At 47.5% G+C, this 15,130-nt stretch overlaps 1 pseudogene; it reads right to left on the bottom strand.

Annotated features, from left to right (window-relative positions):
- Window positions 1-13,720, bottom strand: part of LOC127673536 (ensconsin-like) — a 404,593-nt pseudogene extending 390,873 nt beyond the window's left edge.
- Window positions 13,721-15,130: the final 1,410 nt, after the last annotated feature.

Genomic DNA, 15,130 nt, shown 5'->3' with positions numbered 1-15,130 from the left:
TTAAATAGGACAATATATTCCTCCTTGGCATCTAAGGTCATGTAGGCCCCACAGGTATCTCTTGAAAAGTGTTATTTAACTGTGAGGAATCACCTTTTCTTTGTACAGGGAGGCCATAGAGGGTCCACCTAGTGCACTCAAACCACAGTCCACTCTACAAAGAGGAATGTCTGTCTTTACAGGACCCTTCTTAGATCTTTCCTGAATGTTTAAAGTAAAGACATGGCTAAGCATGGCCTTAGAATTATCCTCACAGAGAATGAGCATGGTTGTAGAAAAAAGCTTAGATGCTCTCATGTTCAAGTAACCCCCAAGGACCATATCTTCTCCTGGCCTTGCCAATTCAAGATAAATAAGTATAGCTAATGCTGTCCACCTGTAGGGTCTCAAACAAAAATAAAATGATTGGCATATTTCTTGAACAGTTTAAGGTACCGTACTCCCTAGACATTAGGTTTAAGACCATATAAGATGTTGTTCAGACAACCATTTCTCATTAATCATTTTCTTCTTGATAAGAAAAATGCTGCCCAGACATAGAATGTCACATCCTTGATACAACTCAGCACTGCATTGTCGACCTGTAACCAAGAGAATAATCCCCCTAGTTTTAACTGTCATTTGAGTCTTAGGTTAAATTGATTTTCTTTCTCCCTCTTTACAAGTCATGTGAAAAAGACCTCAGTGTGTGTCTGGTCAGCCAGGAGCTACCAAAGTGTCTGAAAGAAGGTCCTGGGTTCATCACTCTCCAGACCAGCCTTGCTTCAGTTGCTACTAAACGCAACATTTCAGAAACAGTCACCTATTTAGTTTTTTATGCAGTGGCCTCTACTATTCTCTCTCTCCCTTCTGTCCTTCTACTTCTACCGATGGCCCTTTAAATGGAGCCTCAGATATATACTGCCTGTCAAATTAGGAGCAGTTCCAGAACGCCTCATGGGAGTCCCCCCTCTCTTGGACTGACAATTCCCTGGATTATGCCCCCTCACAGTATGAAGCATCTAGGGGGTCATCACCCACTTTCCTGACAACACTTAGTGTCAATCTCTGAGATGGGGTATGAAGGCAATTTAGATGGACATAGGTAGACTAGAACAGTGAGAGCAGGCTTCCTTATATAAGCCTTCTTATTCCCAGAAGACATTATGAGACTCATTGTGGGAGCTGAAACCATAAGGGAAGGGAGGACACAGGGGCCCTATAAAATACCTAAAGCAGAACCCTCTCAAAAGAATTCTAGCCTTAGGTATCAACTATCCTATAGGAATACAGGTGCTACTTTTACTGTCTCCATGGATTCTGTCCTTCCTAGCATTCAATTCTTTCTTCATGCAAGGAAATACCTCAGGCATCTCCTAATTATATAACTCATTAATCTCATTATAGAACTCATATATGTGACCTCCATGATGTGGATTGGGTTTGAAGGGCTGTGACGTTTATTAACTTTGTCAAAAAATTACAATGCTAGCCTGGCTAAACCACTCAATATTTTAACAACTAGTTGTGTGTAAGTAAAGGCTCAATAGAGGCCGCAACAAAGGGAAACCGATGGGTGTGGTGGAGGGGTGGGAGTGTGTTGGGTAAAGTGGCGCATACATGGATGCAGGGGATTGGAGGAAGGTTTGGGAATATTTGGGGAGGGACACTTTTGGGAGGGGAGAAATTGGGAAAGGTTTTACCATTGGCAATATAAATGAAGAAGATACTCAATAATAAAAAAAAAAATCCAAAAAAAAAAAAAAAAAAGTAAGGCTGTGTAGCCTTCCAGTCTGGGCTAGTTTACCTTGGATACAAACTCTGCAGCCAGTCCCATAACAAACATCCAGAGGACGCGACACTTTCAGGTTCTCTAATACATCTAGGATCATAGGATCAGAGGTGAGGAGAACCTAACATCTGTCCCAACACCACCAGGCTTAAATGAGACCATCAGAATCCAGGGACATAGGAACCTTCCAATCTCATCTGGATTATATACTCAGGTCATCAGGATTGGTGACCCTCACTTCTACCTGCTGACCATTTTACTGGTCCCACCCTTTTTCAACTCTATGTGATTCTGGGCATGGTGGTAGACACCTACAGTGCTAGCACTCAGGAGGCAGACGCAGGGGAATCTCTGCAAATGAGGCTAGCCTGGTCTACACAGTGAGTTATAGGTCAACCAGTCTGAGAATCTGATGCCCATAAAATTCTCTATGCTTTTCATGGGGAATCTGTTATGCAGAAAGAATATGGGTGAGGAGAGGGCTCAGGGCTTGAAGAAGATCCTGGCAGGGACGCAGTGGGTGGGGGACGGGGTGGGGTGGGGGGCTAGGGGGGATGGGGGGGTTGAATCCTTATACATGTCTGGTGAAGATGCAAATTAGTTCTCATTGTCCCTGCATGAAGACAGGGTCTCAACCTAGAGGTGAGGCAGAGGCAGGGTAACCTTGAATATCAGATACCCCTGTCTCAATATTCCAAGTTCTGGGATTACAAGTGTGTGCCACCGTGATCTACTTTTCTTGTTTGTGTTTCACGTGTTTTTCCTTGTTGTAGAGTTGGGGGTGGGTGGGTCTCACTCTGTAGCCCAGGCTGGCCTCAAACCCAACTTCTTTAGTCTCCTACGTGCTGGAATCAGTCACGAACCAACCATCCTATCTGTGTTGGGTTTAATCAGTCTCGCTACGTGGTGCTGACCAGTCTCAGATCTCCAACAATCTCCTGCCTCAGTTTCCTTAAGTCTGGGGTTACTCTACCCAGATTTTCTGTACACAGAAACTGTGGCATTTGAAGCATTCTTGGTACAGGATGAACGGGACCCCCTTCCCCTTCCTCTCCATCTCTGTTCTCCACAGACCGTTCTGCTTTGAGCTCTCTCTGTGTCCCATATGGCCTTGCATTTTTAATTCTGCTTTAGATTTCCCAGATGCCAGGGTGGCCAGCCTGCACCAGTGAGGTCGGCCAGCTGTTGGTTATTGTCCTTAAGACGCACTTAGATCTCACCATGAGGAGTAAAGAAAAAGGGACTCCCCTGTTCTTAGAGATACAAGTTCTTCAAAAAATTAAGGAGAAAAATAAACCTTCCTGTTAAACTCTGGCATTTTACCTGGGTGGGGTGAACATGTCACTTTGTAACACAAACACACACACACACACACACACACACGCACACGTATACGCACACACACGCGCACACACACACACACACACACACGGGCACACACACACACACAGGCGCACACACACGTGCACGCACACACACACACACACACACGCACACGCGCGCGCGCACACACACACACACACACACACACACACACATCCTCCCTCAGTGAAAAAGGCCTCAGTTGCTGAGCTCACCTCTCTGTGGTTCCTTTGGACTGCTGTGAAGCAACTCCTTGTGGGCTCTCTGCAGACTCTCCGTTTCCTGGAGAGTTCATCTGTGGCAGTGCAGACACCTCTGCATACACAAGGAGAGCAAACCTTTACTAACATGTCGCCGTCAAACCACCCTCTAGGACCAGAACCTGGATCTCTCACCTGACGGTACAACTCACTGCCTGTGGGACCCTGGGCAAGGGAAACCCTAATCCTTCCTGGATAACAGGGCCTGCCTGACAGGCTACTAAATATGTTAACACAAGCAAAGTTTTCACTGAAGGGCAGAAATAACTGTTACTATTGCTTTTGTTTGTACTAAGTTAGTTCTGGACATAAACACTGAAATCAAACCAACTGATGAAGTGGCTGACTGACTTGACTGGCTGACACGGAACACTTTTACTGAAGGATTCAAAGCAAATCATCATAGAAGGGGAAGCCATGCTTCACAAACTCAGTTGAATTCAGTCACACTTAGAAGGATGTGACCACACAAATGGAGGCCCACAGTGTGTGTCCCTCGCTTTACCACCTAATTTGCGACTCAGCATTAGGAGTCCAGCTTAAGGCAACCCTATTGACATCTGACTCAAACCTAGGGTGGGCTATCTTAAAACGCCTGATAATCCTTGACTGCTTATGTGGGCAGTAATGGTCTTGGAAACACCATGTTACGCAGTGGGGCTGGGGGAGCTGGCTCTCTGGGTCGGCTGGAGATTCAATTCCGAGCAAAACAAAGCAAAGCAGATCTGTGGTGACAGGGTTAATACAGGAATGCTCTCTGGACAGAGCAACTAGTGTGTCAGTGACCAAGCACGAGATTGCCACTGTCCAAGACCCTCACACAGAGATGAAACTGATCCTATATGGGACTACAGAAATGAAAGTTGATTGCATTTTTATTTAAGCTCCTTTTGTTTTAAGATTTCCAAGAAACAGTAACTTGCCCAAAGACCACAGTTACAAGTTGAATAACAAATTATGATGAAATCAGCATGTTTTAAAGTGTACCTCTCTCTTGAAGTCAGGATTAAGAGAGATGATGTTTAAATCTTTTATTCTAAGACTTGTCATAAATACAAGTAATGGACGTGTAAATTTCAGCTGGGGGGTAGTAATGCACGCCCAGTAACACTAGCACTTGGGAGTCTGAGGAAGGAAGACAAGGAGTTCGTGATTTTCCTCAGGTGCACCAAGAATCCAGATCTAGACTGTACAGAAACTACAGAATGAGACAGTTTAAACTAGTTTAAACAAAATTCCCAATCAGACAAAATCCTATCAAGATGTGTACATTTTAAGTCACCCATTAGACCAGGGACTCTCGGCCTTCCTAACGCTGAAACCCTTTCATACAGTTCCTGATGCTGTGGCCATCCATCTCAACCAAAAATATTTTTGCTGCTTCATAACTGTAATTTTGCTACTGTTATGAATCATGATGTAAATATCAGCTATATGACCCCATAAGGGAGTGTGATCCTCAGGCTGCAAACCATTGCCTTAGGGGCTGGAGAGATGGCTCAGCAGTTACAATCAGCCACACCAGGCAGTTTGCAGCCAGCTGGAACTAACTCCAGGAGATCTGACATCCTCTCCTGGCCTCTGTGGGCACACACATGCACATGTGCGCTGACAGAAGAAGTACCTGTCTCTCCAGCGAGAACTCCTTTGGCTACATCACCATTTCTTTGCTCAGTGGTTTTCTAAAAAGAGAAAGAAACCAATATAAGAATTTTAAAGGGACGTTCCTAGTGGTAGAGTGCTCACTGGAGTACCTGTGAGGGCCTAGGTTTGATCGCTAAGCGTGGAGGAGACTGGAAAGGAAATAAAGTCAGAGCCAGCAGGGCCCAGGCCAGCAATCCCCAGCCCTTGGGAAATAGGCAGGCATTATATGATCAAGGTCAAGGTCAGCGAGGCCAGCCTGAAGGCCCTGCCTCCCACAACAGAAGAGTGCTAGAAAGGCCACGCCAGCACCTTATTGGCTGCCTCCATCCTCCTGGTTCTTCTCATAATCTCTTCAAGTCGCTACAAAAAAGCACACAGAAGGCCGATGAGATACACAAAGCACCCCAGCCTGGCACATGCCGGCGATAAACAAAACAGTAGCAGATTATTAAAATGTGGAGAAAATATAATTCACTGTTCTTCGCCCTAATTGGAGTTATTAATAGAGGTTGGAACCATTTTAACTGCTGTGGTAGGACAACTTCCTTTGGGGAAGGAGGAAATTCTGGCGGCTTTCTTGGAATTAATACCGAGGGCCATTTCTTGGGCAAGGGTAGGACATTTTGTTCCTGACCTTTTGTTCTCGGCTTCAGGCAACTCGAGACCCAAGAAGGAGGCAGAACCATGTGGTTGCGGTTCCGACCCTGGCCCAGGCCCTACCTTCTTCCACTCCAGGCGCTCCTGCTCTTCTTTCTGGAAATGCTTCTCTCATTCCTGCGGAGCCCTCTCTGCCTCCTCCCGGACTCTGGCTTCCTCTTCTTTCTGGAAACAGATCACTACCACTGCTGATGCCTGGTCTGGCAACCCTGCTCCCCACACCTTACTCAAAAACCGCCCACCTTTGCAAACCCCTCTTCTGCTTAGCAGCCCTGACCATCTGGGAGCGAACCCCGGTGGATCGGCTGCCAGCTTGTGCTCTGCACCCCGCTCCTGTGCAAAGGACCCTTGGCTGGGGCAGTCCACACCCGCTCTGCACCCCATTCATCTGGGCACAACCCCGGCTGGGCTGGCACAGGGCGATCACCTGCTTCTGCAGGCGCTCCACCTCCTCCCTCCCCAACTGCTCCTGCTCCTCCTCTGCCAGCCACAGTGCCAGCTCCTCCTTCTCTCATATCTGCTCTGCTTCCAGCCTGCGAGCTTCTTCTTCCTCAGCCACCCTTCGGGACAACTCCTCTATCTTTTCTCTGGGAAAAGACAAGAAGGAAGGTGCTTCTTTGAAGAGAGGCCAGGTCTAGCAAGGGCAACAGGTCAAAGCCCCGGAGGAAGCCACAGTCTACCATGGTTATGGAACCTTTGCTGCTCTGTGCCCCAACCCCCTATGGCTTCATTTTTGTCAGAAGCAGCGATCAACCAATGATATTTGTGGGGTGACTTGCTTTTCCTGAGAGTCTACAGTTCATTTTTAAAGGGGGAGACTTGAATATCTGAACATAGATTATTTTTAGGAATTACCATGAATGTTAATTAATTACACCTAAATAAGAAATCTAACACAAAATACCATGTGTAGGGAATTTTGCCTGTGTATCCCCATATTCAGGCTCTACATGTATGCTTGGTGCCTGCAGAGTCCATCTCAGGGCCTCTGGAGGAACACTCAGTGCTCTTAACTGCTAAGGCATCTCTCCAGAACCAAAACAAACTTTTAAAATGAGATTAATAATGTCTGTATCAGGTCAGGAGGAAGTCGGGCCATATAAGCTCCTTGTGGACTGAAGGGTGTGCATGGCCAAGAGGGTGGCGCCCAGCAGGCCTGAGGGTCCCCAGATCTGTCAGGAACAACTGCTAACACTACCCTTACCAGGCCCAGGTTCAGCACATCATCACAGTTAGTGTTAACTACCAACTGGACAACTGGACAGTCTGGGACCTGAGATGGGAGTGTCGCAGTTGAGGGGCTGAGGGACTGTCTCGATCAGACTGGAATGTGGGCCTGTCTGTGAGGGACCATCTTGGCTGTTAACTGTGTAACAGAACCCAGGCAGCTGCAGGCAGTGCTTGCTGTCTATGAAGGCTAGCAATGCATGAGCCAGTGAGTGAGCCAGCGATGCGAGCACATTCCTCAGTGGGTGCAGCTTGGGGACGGGGGCTTCTTGAGTTGCTACCCTGGCTTTCCTCACAGACAGACTTGTGCCAAGCATAAGCCAAATGAGCTGATTCCTCCTCTACATTGCTTTAGGTCAGAGTGTTATAACAGGCTGTAACCAGAACACTCTCTGTCTGTCCGTCTGTCTGTCCATGCACATGGCTGTGGTGTTTTGAGCAGTGGCCCCCAGAGGCCAATCCTGAGCCGCCCATTGTCCTTGTCTTCTGGCCCAGGCTCTCTTCCAAGTCCATGTCTCCCCTGCCCGGTGCTCCCCAGCCCGCATCCTCCCTGCTGCCCGGCTCAGGCAAAGCTCCTTCAGCTCAGGCCCACTCCTAAGCTCCTGGCAACATCCGCCCTGGCAAGAGAGAAGGGAAGGCGGAGCCTGAGAAAAAAAGACCCCAAGAAGAAAGTAGCCAGTGAGCCCCCAATAAAGGGCAGGGCACCATTAGTGAAGGTGGAGGCGGTCACAGTGGAAGAGGGGACAGCCGCGAAGCCACCTGACCCCAGTAAGAAGGCACCAGCCTGTGCTGGGGTGCGGGCCAGTGCTGGGGTGCGGGCCGGTGCTGGGGTGTAGTCCTGTGCTCTGTGCTTGCCCTGCCCACGAAGGGTTTTATTTAAATTCCTTTTTCATTACTGGGTATTGGAAATTCATATTCTCATTCTTTCTCTTCCTCGGATGGTGCTTTTGGCAGAAGAAACCTTATGTGCAGGAAAGGCGGGTCCATAGCCAGAATAAGTCTCTACTCCAGGAAGGACAAAGTGTTGTCCTTTCCACGAGGGAAGTGGTCCGATATAGTCATGTCACGGTCACCTCAGGGAATAGCGCCATATCTGGGGCTCAGCGCCTAGTTTCTGCTGTTGGCAGTTCTGGTGCACCACAGCAGCTGCAGCTGAGAAAACAGCTGACTATCCACAGAACAGACTGCTGTCTGCTTGATTGCTGAACTCCTCCTCAGCTGAAGTAACCTTTGAAGAGCGTTTACAGGGGACACAACATCTTCATGTCCTTTGCCCATTTGAAGAGATCCCTCCACACACTTCTCTTCCCCAGATGTCTTTCTAACCAATTCTCCAGTCATGCTTTTTCCAAGGCCCTCATCCTCCGGCTAGTCCAGTGGCTACTGCTCATGAGTCAGTAACTAGTTGAGAAACTAACTAGCCATTTCCCCTTCTAACAAAATGTGTCCTACCTGAAGTTCCTCCCACTGTGAAGATGGCCCCTTACCAGTGTCTTTCAGAGTTGTCCCCTGTAAGGCTGCAGCTGCCCACTTCTGGGTGGTGCCTGCATAACTTGCAGAGCCATCAGTAATCAGGCCTCAGTCTTCCTGTCCCCAGTCAGCCAGTCATAGGGAACACCACCTAGGCTGCAGGCACATGCAGGCAGCAGATGGCGTTATAACAGAAGAAACCCTAGGCATCTGCGCAGCCTCTTCAGGTGACTTGCTTGTGTGTTCAGTATCTGCACATATGGATCAGTGTGTGTGTGTGTATGTGTGTGTGTCTGTACATACCTGCTCAAAGCATTCAGAGAACAGAAAAGGCTACTTAAAATGGATGTGACTACTTGATTGGATAGAACTTCCCCCAACCCCTAAACATTTTCCTATCCGCGTTGATATGTTGCTATTTATTCAGAAGAAAATTTGATTTTAAACATAGTTCTGGGGATGTGGCTCAGATGACAGAGTGTTTGCCTGGAACAGACAAGCCCTGGGCTCCATATTCAACATCAGTAAACCAAGGATGGCAAAGGACTGTACTCTCCACATGCTGGAGGGGAGCGGGAGGGACCAGGCTCCAGGCCTTCTCTGGTGGCAGGGCGGGTCTGAGGGAGATTTACCTCTCCAGCTCCTCCTTCTCCTTCCTCTCCCTCTCCTCCTTCTCCCTTTGCTCTCTGGCCAGGCACCTCTTCTCAGCCAGCAGCCTCGTAGTCTCTTCGGGGTTGGTGGTGCCTGCAGAAGTTGTAGGAATGACAACGGCAGTCATGGTGGACGATGGTGCTGTGTCCGGAGCTGGAGAAGGGGCCGGGGTTGGACTGAGGGCCGAGGCTGGGGCAGCTGTACAAATAGGTACAAGGAGAGAACCAAGTGGAATGAAATGAAAATCCAAGGAACAGAACAAACACTGGTGTGCCCCACACCCCAGGCCTGGGGTCCATCGTTCTCAAAGAGTAGGGGCAACACACCTCAGTGTGTTCTCACGGTTCCACTATATTCTTCTGTAGCCAAGCAACGATATCAAAACTACATGTGTGAGACATCCAACCCAGCTCACGCTCTGTCACCAAGTCTTCTTTTATAGCAGTTACATCAGTTAGCACTATCTACCAAGTGGCAGTGTCTGTGGGAAGCCCGACTCTGAGCAGAATGAAGGCAAGGTTCTCCATTTGCCTTTTATAGCAAGTATCTCTGTGCTTTGGTAACTTAGTTAACCACAGCATCAAAGCCTTTTAATGGGCATCATTAGCAACCAGGCCACACCCAGGACTCAGGCTGGGCAGGTGTCATCCAATGGAGAGGCTCCTTTCATTTATTCTGATTAAGGTTTAAAATACCATTTGGACACAGGATTTTGGTGTAGTTGGGGCTTGTTCAGAGCCAGTTCACGATTTTCCTGCTCCAGGTGCCTGACTTGGGATCACAGGTGTGCACCGCTATAACTTTGCTAAGTGTCATCTTTTCTCGAAGGTGTGGTGGCACACACCTTTAATCTCAGCACTTGGGAGACAGCCTGAGTACAAGGTGAGACTGTGTCTCAAAAGAATCTACCCAGAGCTCTCGGGAGACCCTAGACGCAAGGAAGCAAGAGCCTTGACAGGGACAGGCAGGCTCGCTGCCACATGTCTGTCCCCAAGAGTGCTTTGGGAAGATGCTCTTCACCTGTGTTTAGAGATTTAGGAGGATGAGTTAGTGCATTCACGATACAGAGTGGTGCTGGAGAGAGAAAGAGAAGAGAGGAAAGAAGGGAGAAAGAGAAGAGAGGAGAGGAGAGAGGGAGAAGGGGAAGAGAAAGAATGAGAATATGAATTTCCAATGCCCAGTAATGAAAAAGGAGTTAAATAAAACCCTTCGTGGGCAGGGCAAGCACAGAGCACCAGACCGCAGCACCAACCCGCACCCCAGCACAGGCTGGTCCCTTCTTACTGGGGTCAGGTGGCTTCACGGCTGTCCCCTCTTCCACTGTGACCTCCTCAACTTTCACTAATGGTGCCCTGCCCTTTATTGGGGGCTCACTGGCTACTTTCTTCTCGGGGTCTTTTTTCTCAAGCTCTGCCTTCCCTTCTCTATTGCAAGGGCAGATGTTGCCAGGAGTCGAGGAGTGGGCCTGAGCAGAAGGCTCTTTTCCTGAGCAGGGCAGCAGGGAGGACACGGGCCGGGGAGCACAAGGCAGGTGAGGCATGGACTTGGAAGGGAGCCTGGGCCAGAAGACAAGGACAATGGGCGGCTCAGGATTGGCTTCCCGGAGCCCAGAACACCCACGTGTACAACCAACCAGACGGTCCAATAGGATTGTTTTTCTGTTTGTGGTCAATGTGGAAAAGGAGCCACTAAGGAGACCCAGTTCAAAGATCCTTTGGCTAAAAGACAGCAGTTGATTCGCCAGGGTGGACCTTGCCATGCACCTCCACCACACTCACCAAAGGCAGGCCTGGGCCAGTGACCTCGCTTTGATATTAGAAGGAGACAGAGTCCTGCAGGCACCGGGGGAAAACGTGGAAGGGAAGGTGATCTCTTTCCCGCTCTCTTTTATGGCTCTGGCTTCAGAGAAACTCAAGAATTAGAATTTTCATATTAATGACATCCAGTGACAAACTACAGACCATCTAGTGTTTTTAAGAACTTAAGACAGAGGGACAGAGGGAGGAACAGAGGGAGGGGGAGGAGGGAGATGGGAGGACAGAGGATGGAGGGACCAAAGGCTGGAAAGAGAGGGAAAATGAGAAAGATCTGAGACTCTGACCTGTTATGGGCAGCAGAGGGGCTGGCTGGGCACCTCTGGCTAAGCCAGTACTAGGGAACAAGGGACAGGCAGATGTCACCCATCCAGGGCTGCCAGTGAACAGTTGAAATGCCCCCTCTCTCCTTCTCTTCCGAGTTCCTCTAACTGCTTCTCCCAGCTTCTGGATCAATGTGACCCTAGCTGACCTGCTGAACTGCAAGTGACTGAGGGCAGAACAGATCTTCCCATGGTGCTGGGCCAGGTCTGGATCAATCCAGTTGCATGGACACCCTTCGTCCCAGCTGAATCCTCAAAGGCAGGTGGGGCCTTGAAGAACAGGTGCAGTCTCTGGGTGGTAAAAGCTGCAGCCCATGGCTTCCCTGCTGAGTGGGGTTTAGAGAAGCCCTTATGCCTACAACTAGGGAGGAGGGCCCACATTCCTTCCCAAGAAAGATGCTGAGGTACCAAGGTAAGTCCTGTCTTCTTCCCTTAAAAACATTTTTATTCGATATATTTTTTTATTTACATTCCAAATGATTTCCCCTTTTCTAGCCCCCCCCCCACTCCCCGGAATTCCCATAAGTCCCCTTCTCTCCCCCTGTCCTCCCACCCACCCCTTCCCACTTCCCCGATCTTGTTTTGCCGAATACTGCAACACTGAGTCTTTCCAGAACAAGGGGGGAAAACGTTTTAAAATACACATTTATTTATTTCCTTATTTGTTTATTCCTCCATGAGTGCATGCCTGTGTTGGGTGAAAGGACAACTTGGGAAAGTCAGGGTTGGTTTTCTCCTTCTAGCAGGATGGCTCTGGGGATGGAACTGGGATCATCGGGCTTGCCATCAAGTCCACCTAGAGTGAGTGTGAGTGTGCGTGCATGTGTGTGTCTGTGTGTGCGCGCGTGCATATGTGTGCGTGTGCATGTATGCATGTGTGTGCGTGCGTGTGCACGCGCGTTTATAGAGACAGAGTCTCTGGCTGTTCTAGAACTTACTATGTAGACCAGGATGGCTTTGAACTTACAGAGATCCACCTGCCTCTGTCTCCCCAGAGTTGCAATTGAGGGTGTGTGCCATGTAAAAACATTCTGATATGGCTTAAATAAGATCAAGGAGAGCCGACTGGGAACTCAGAAAGAGAACCTCAATGTGAGGCACTTGGGGCTACCTTTTCCCATCTGGGTTTCCTGGGTCAGGGCTCAGGGAATGGGCCCTTGACTGTCTTCATCAAGCTGACAGTGAACTGGCAATGGCCATGGGAACCCAAACTGGGGATCTGTCCTTCTCTTTCCAAATCTTCTGTTGCCTTACATCCAGCCACTGGTCTGGGCATGGCACGCACAGAATCACTCCCGGGGTTTCCATGCTGATGTGAGTTAATGGGTGGTGACTGCTAACATCATCCCTTCTCGGAACCCTTTCCACACTCACACTGCTGAGTGCACACAAGCGCTTGAGGCAACAGGGACTTTACAGTATCTGAAAAGGAACCAACTGGACCGCTCAGATTTCCTGATTTTAAAGCTACAGTTGAAGCAACATGGTACGGGCATTTAGACCAATCAGATAGAATAGAGTCTAGAAACCATAGAGTCTGGGGACACTCAACCAGGGAAGGACAGTCTTCAGCAGCCAGTACCGAGGAAGTGCGATATTTACATGAAAAACAGTGAAACTGGACTCTAACTTTAAACAACAAACATGAACTCAAAATGGATGAGTCTTAAAAGTGTAAAAAGGGTATAATGTCCAGAAATGTTTCCTATTATGGGACCTGTTACTAATGAATGGACCCAAAACACAGGCAACAATACAAAAACTGACACATGAACATCAAACAAAAATTTCTATAGGCCAAAAGCCACGAAGGACTGAAGAGGCAACCTATACCTATATGGCCCGGACCCATTATCTAGAATAAACACGTAACTCCCACAATGCACATTTTGTTACTGGACTTAAAAGTGGCCTGAGCTGGTGATGGGGCTCAGTGCAAAGGCACTTGCATGTGCAAGGCCCTGAACTGGATCAAGGTGACACACACACACATGCAGACACAGAAGTCTGTAGTAAACATCTTTCCAAACGCTTACCAATTGCCACAGTCTACAACACACGTGCCATGCCACTGAAATGCAAACCCAAACCGTGAGACAGCACTCAAGTTTAGTAAGCTGGGTATTATAAAACCAGCACAAAAAATAAAGTGTTGGCATGGAGACACTGGAATCCTCATGCCTGATTGATAGGGATGCAAAATGGTACAGTCACGAGGCAAAATAATTTGGCAGTTCTTCAGAAACTTATATAGTTTTAATGTTATTCTGCATTCCAGTCTTAACATGTGCTGTGCCAGTACGTGGATGGAAGTCGTAGGCTCGGCCCTTCCTCAACCATTTCTCCTCCTTGTATTTTCAGATAGGGTCTCCTGCTGAACCTGGAGTTTGGCAAGTCAGCTGGCCAGCCGGCCAACAAGCCAGTGGACCTACCCGTCTATACCCCGATGCTAAAGTTACAGCCATGAGACCAGGCTCACCTTTCATGTTCATGTCTGAATTCCTTGCACTTGCACATCAAGCACTTTCCACACTGAGCCATATCCCCAGTCTGTACTCACTGTCTAAAAATTAAATATTCAGTCCATCGATACCATTAACTACTTTCCAGATATTCAATATAGTTAATCAGTACCGCTTCCACAGTGTAGGTATAAGCATCAGTTTTCTGATGGTACCATGCCAAAAGGAAAACAAAGGCCTAATTCATCAAGGTCTAGAGTTCTGGGAAAGTAATTGAGTGCTATGCTTGCGTTTTGGCTAAGCTTGGGTTTTGAAGTCTGTAATCCACTTCTAGTTAACTGCTTTTGTTAAATGAAGTATGTCAACCGAGAACATGGTTTTTGTGCCTAAAAGCTCACCGTGAGAAAGACTAAGGACTGCACACTCCGATCTGGAACACCAAGACAGCTAATAGACTTTGCATTACCTTAAACCCATGTCCAAGCAGACTTCTCTGGTGAAAACTTCACAGCAGAAGGAAAGAACAGATTCCTAAAGGTTGTCCTCTAACCTCTACAGGGAGTTATAACATGAAACTTTAACAGTCAGATATAGGTTCCACATCATGGGGTGGACCTTAGTTCCAATTAAAAGGGGATTAGTTACTCCCATATCATTTGTGCCAGAACTGCACAAGTAGTTCTTTTTTTTTTTTTTTACTTTTTTTTTTATTAGATATATTCTTTATTTACATTTCAAATGTCCCCTTTCCTGGTTTCCTGTCCCCAAAACTCTCATAATCCATCTCCCCTCTCCCTGTTCCCCAGTCAGCCCTCTCCCGCTTCCCTGTTCCAGTATTCCCCCACACTGCAGCATCAAGGCTTTCCAGGATCAAGGGCCTCCCCTCCCTTTGGTGTCCAACAAGGCCAAGTGAATGATTTTTTTAAAGAAATAAAGGATGAACTAGATTCCTTTGAGGTTCAAGGTTCTTGTTTAATAGATATTCATTTTATTTGATTTTTTAAAATCTGAAATGCCACAATAAATTATCATAAGTGGAAATATCCAAATGGAAATTTGGGCATTTCCTAAAAATAGAAAAATTTCCAAGGAGAAATATTGATTTTAAAGATGCCAACCTTACTACTATACCAAAGAATTTTGCAGTAATGTTTTATAACTAATCAGTTAGTGAATTTTTGTTTTTAGTGTCTGTATACCAACTACACAAGTTTGTAGATAACCTGAGTTCCATGAGACTATGTCTCTAAAATTTTTCAGCCTAGCCAATGAAGTGACCACAAATATTAACAAAACCTAATAATTTTTCTTAGGATATGATACACCTCAAGATTGACCTTATGAGAATAATCCTATAATTTAAAAAAGGCCACCAGGGCCGGTGGCACACGCCTTTAATCCCAGCACTTGGGAGGCAGAGGCAGGCAGATTTCTGAGTTCGAGGCCAGCCTGGTCTACAGAGTGAGTTCCAGGACTGCAAGGGCTACAC

The sequence above is a fragment of the Apodemus sylvaticus genome, chromosome 23 (genome assembly GCF_947179515.1).
Source record: "Apodemus sylvaticus chromosome 23, mApoSyl1.1, whole genome shotgun sequence".
In the NCBI taxonomy this organism is placed as follows: Eukaryota; Metazoa; Chordata; class Mammalia; order Rodentia; family Muridae; genus Apodemus; species Apodemus sylvaticus.
Note: the sequence above shows the minus strand (reverse complement) of the source record. Positions and strands in the feature narration are given on the sequence as shown.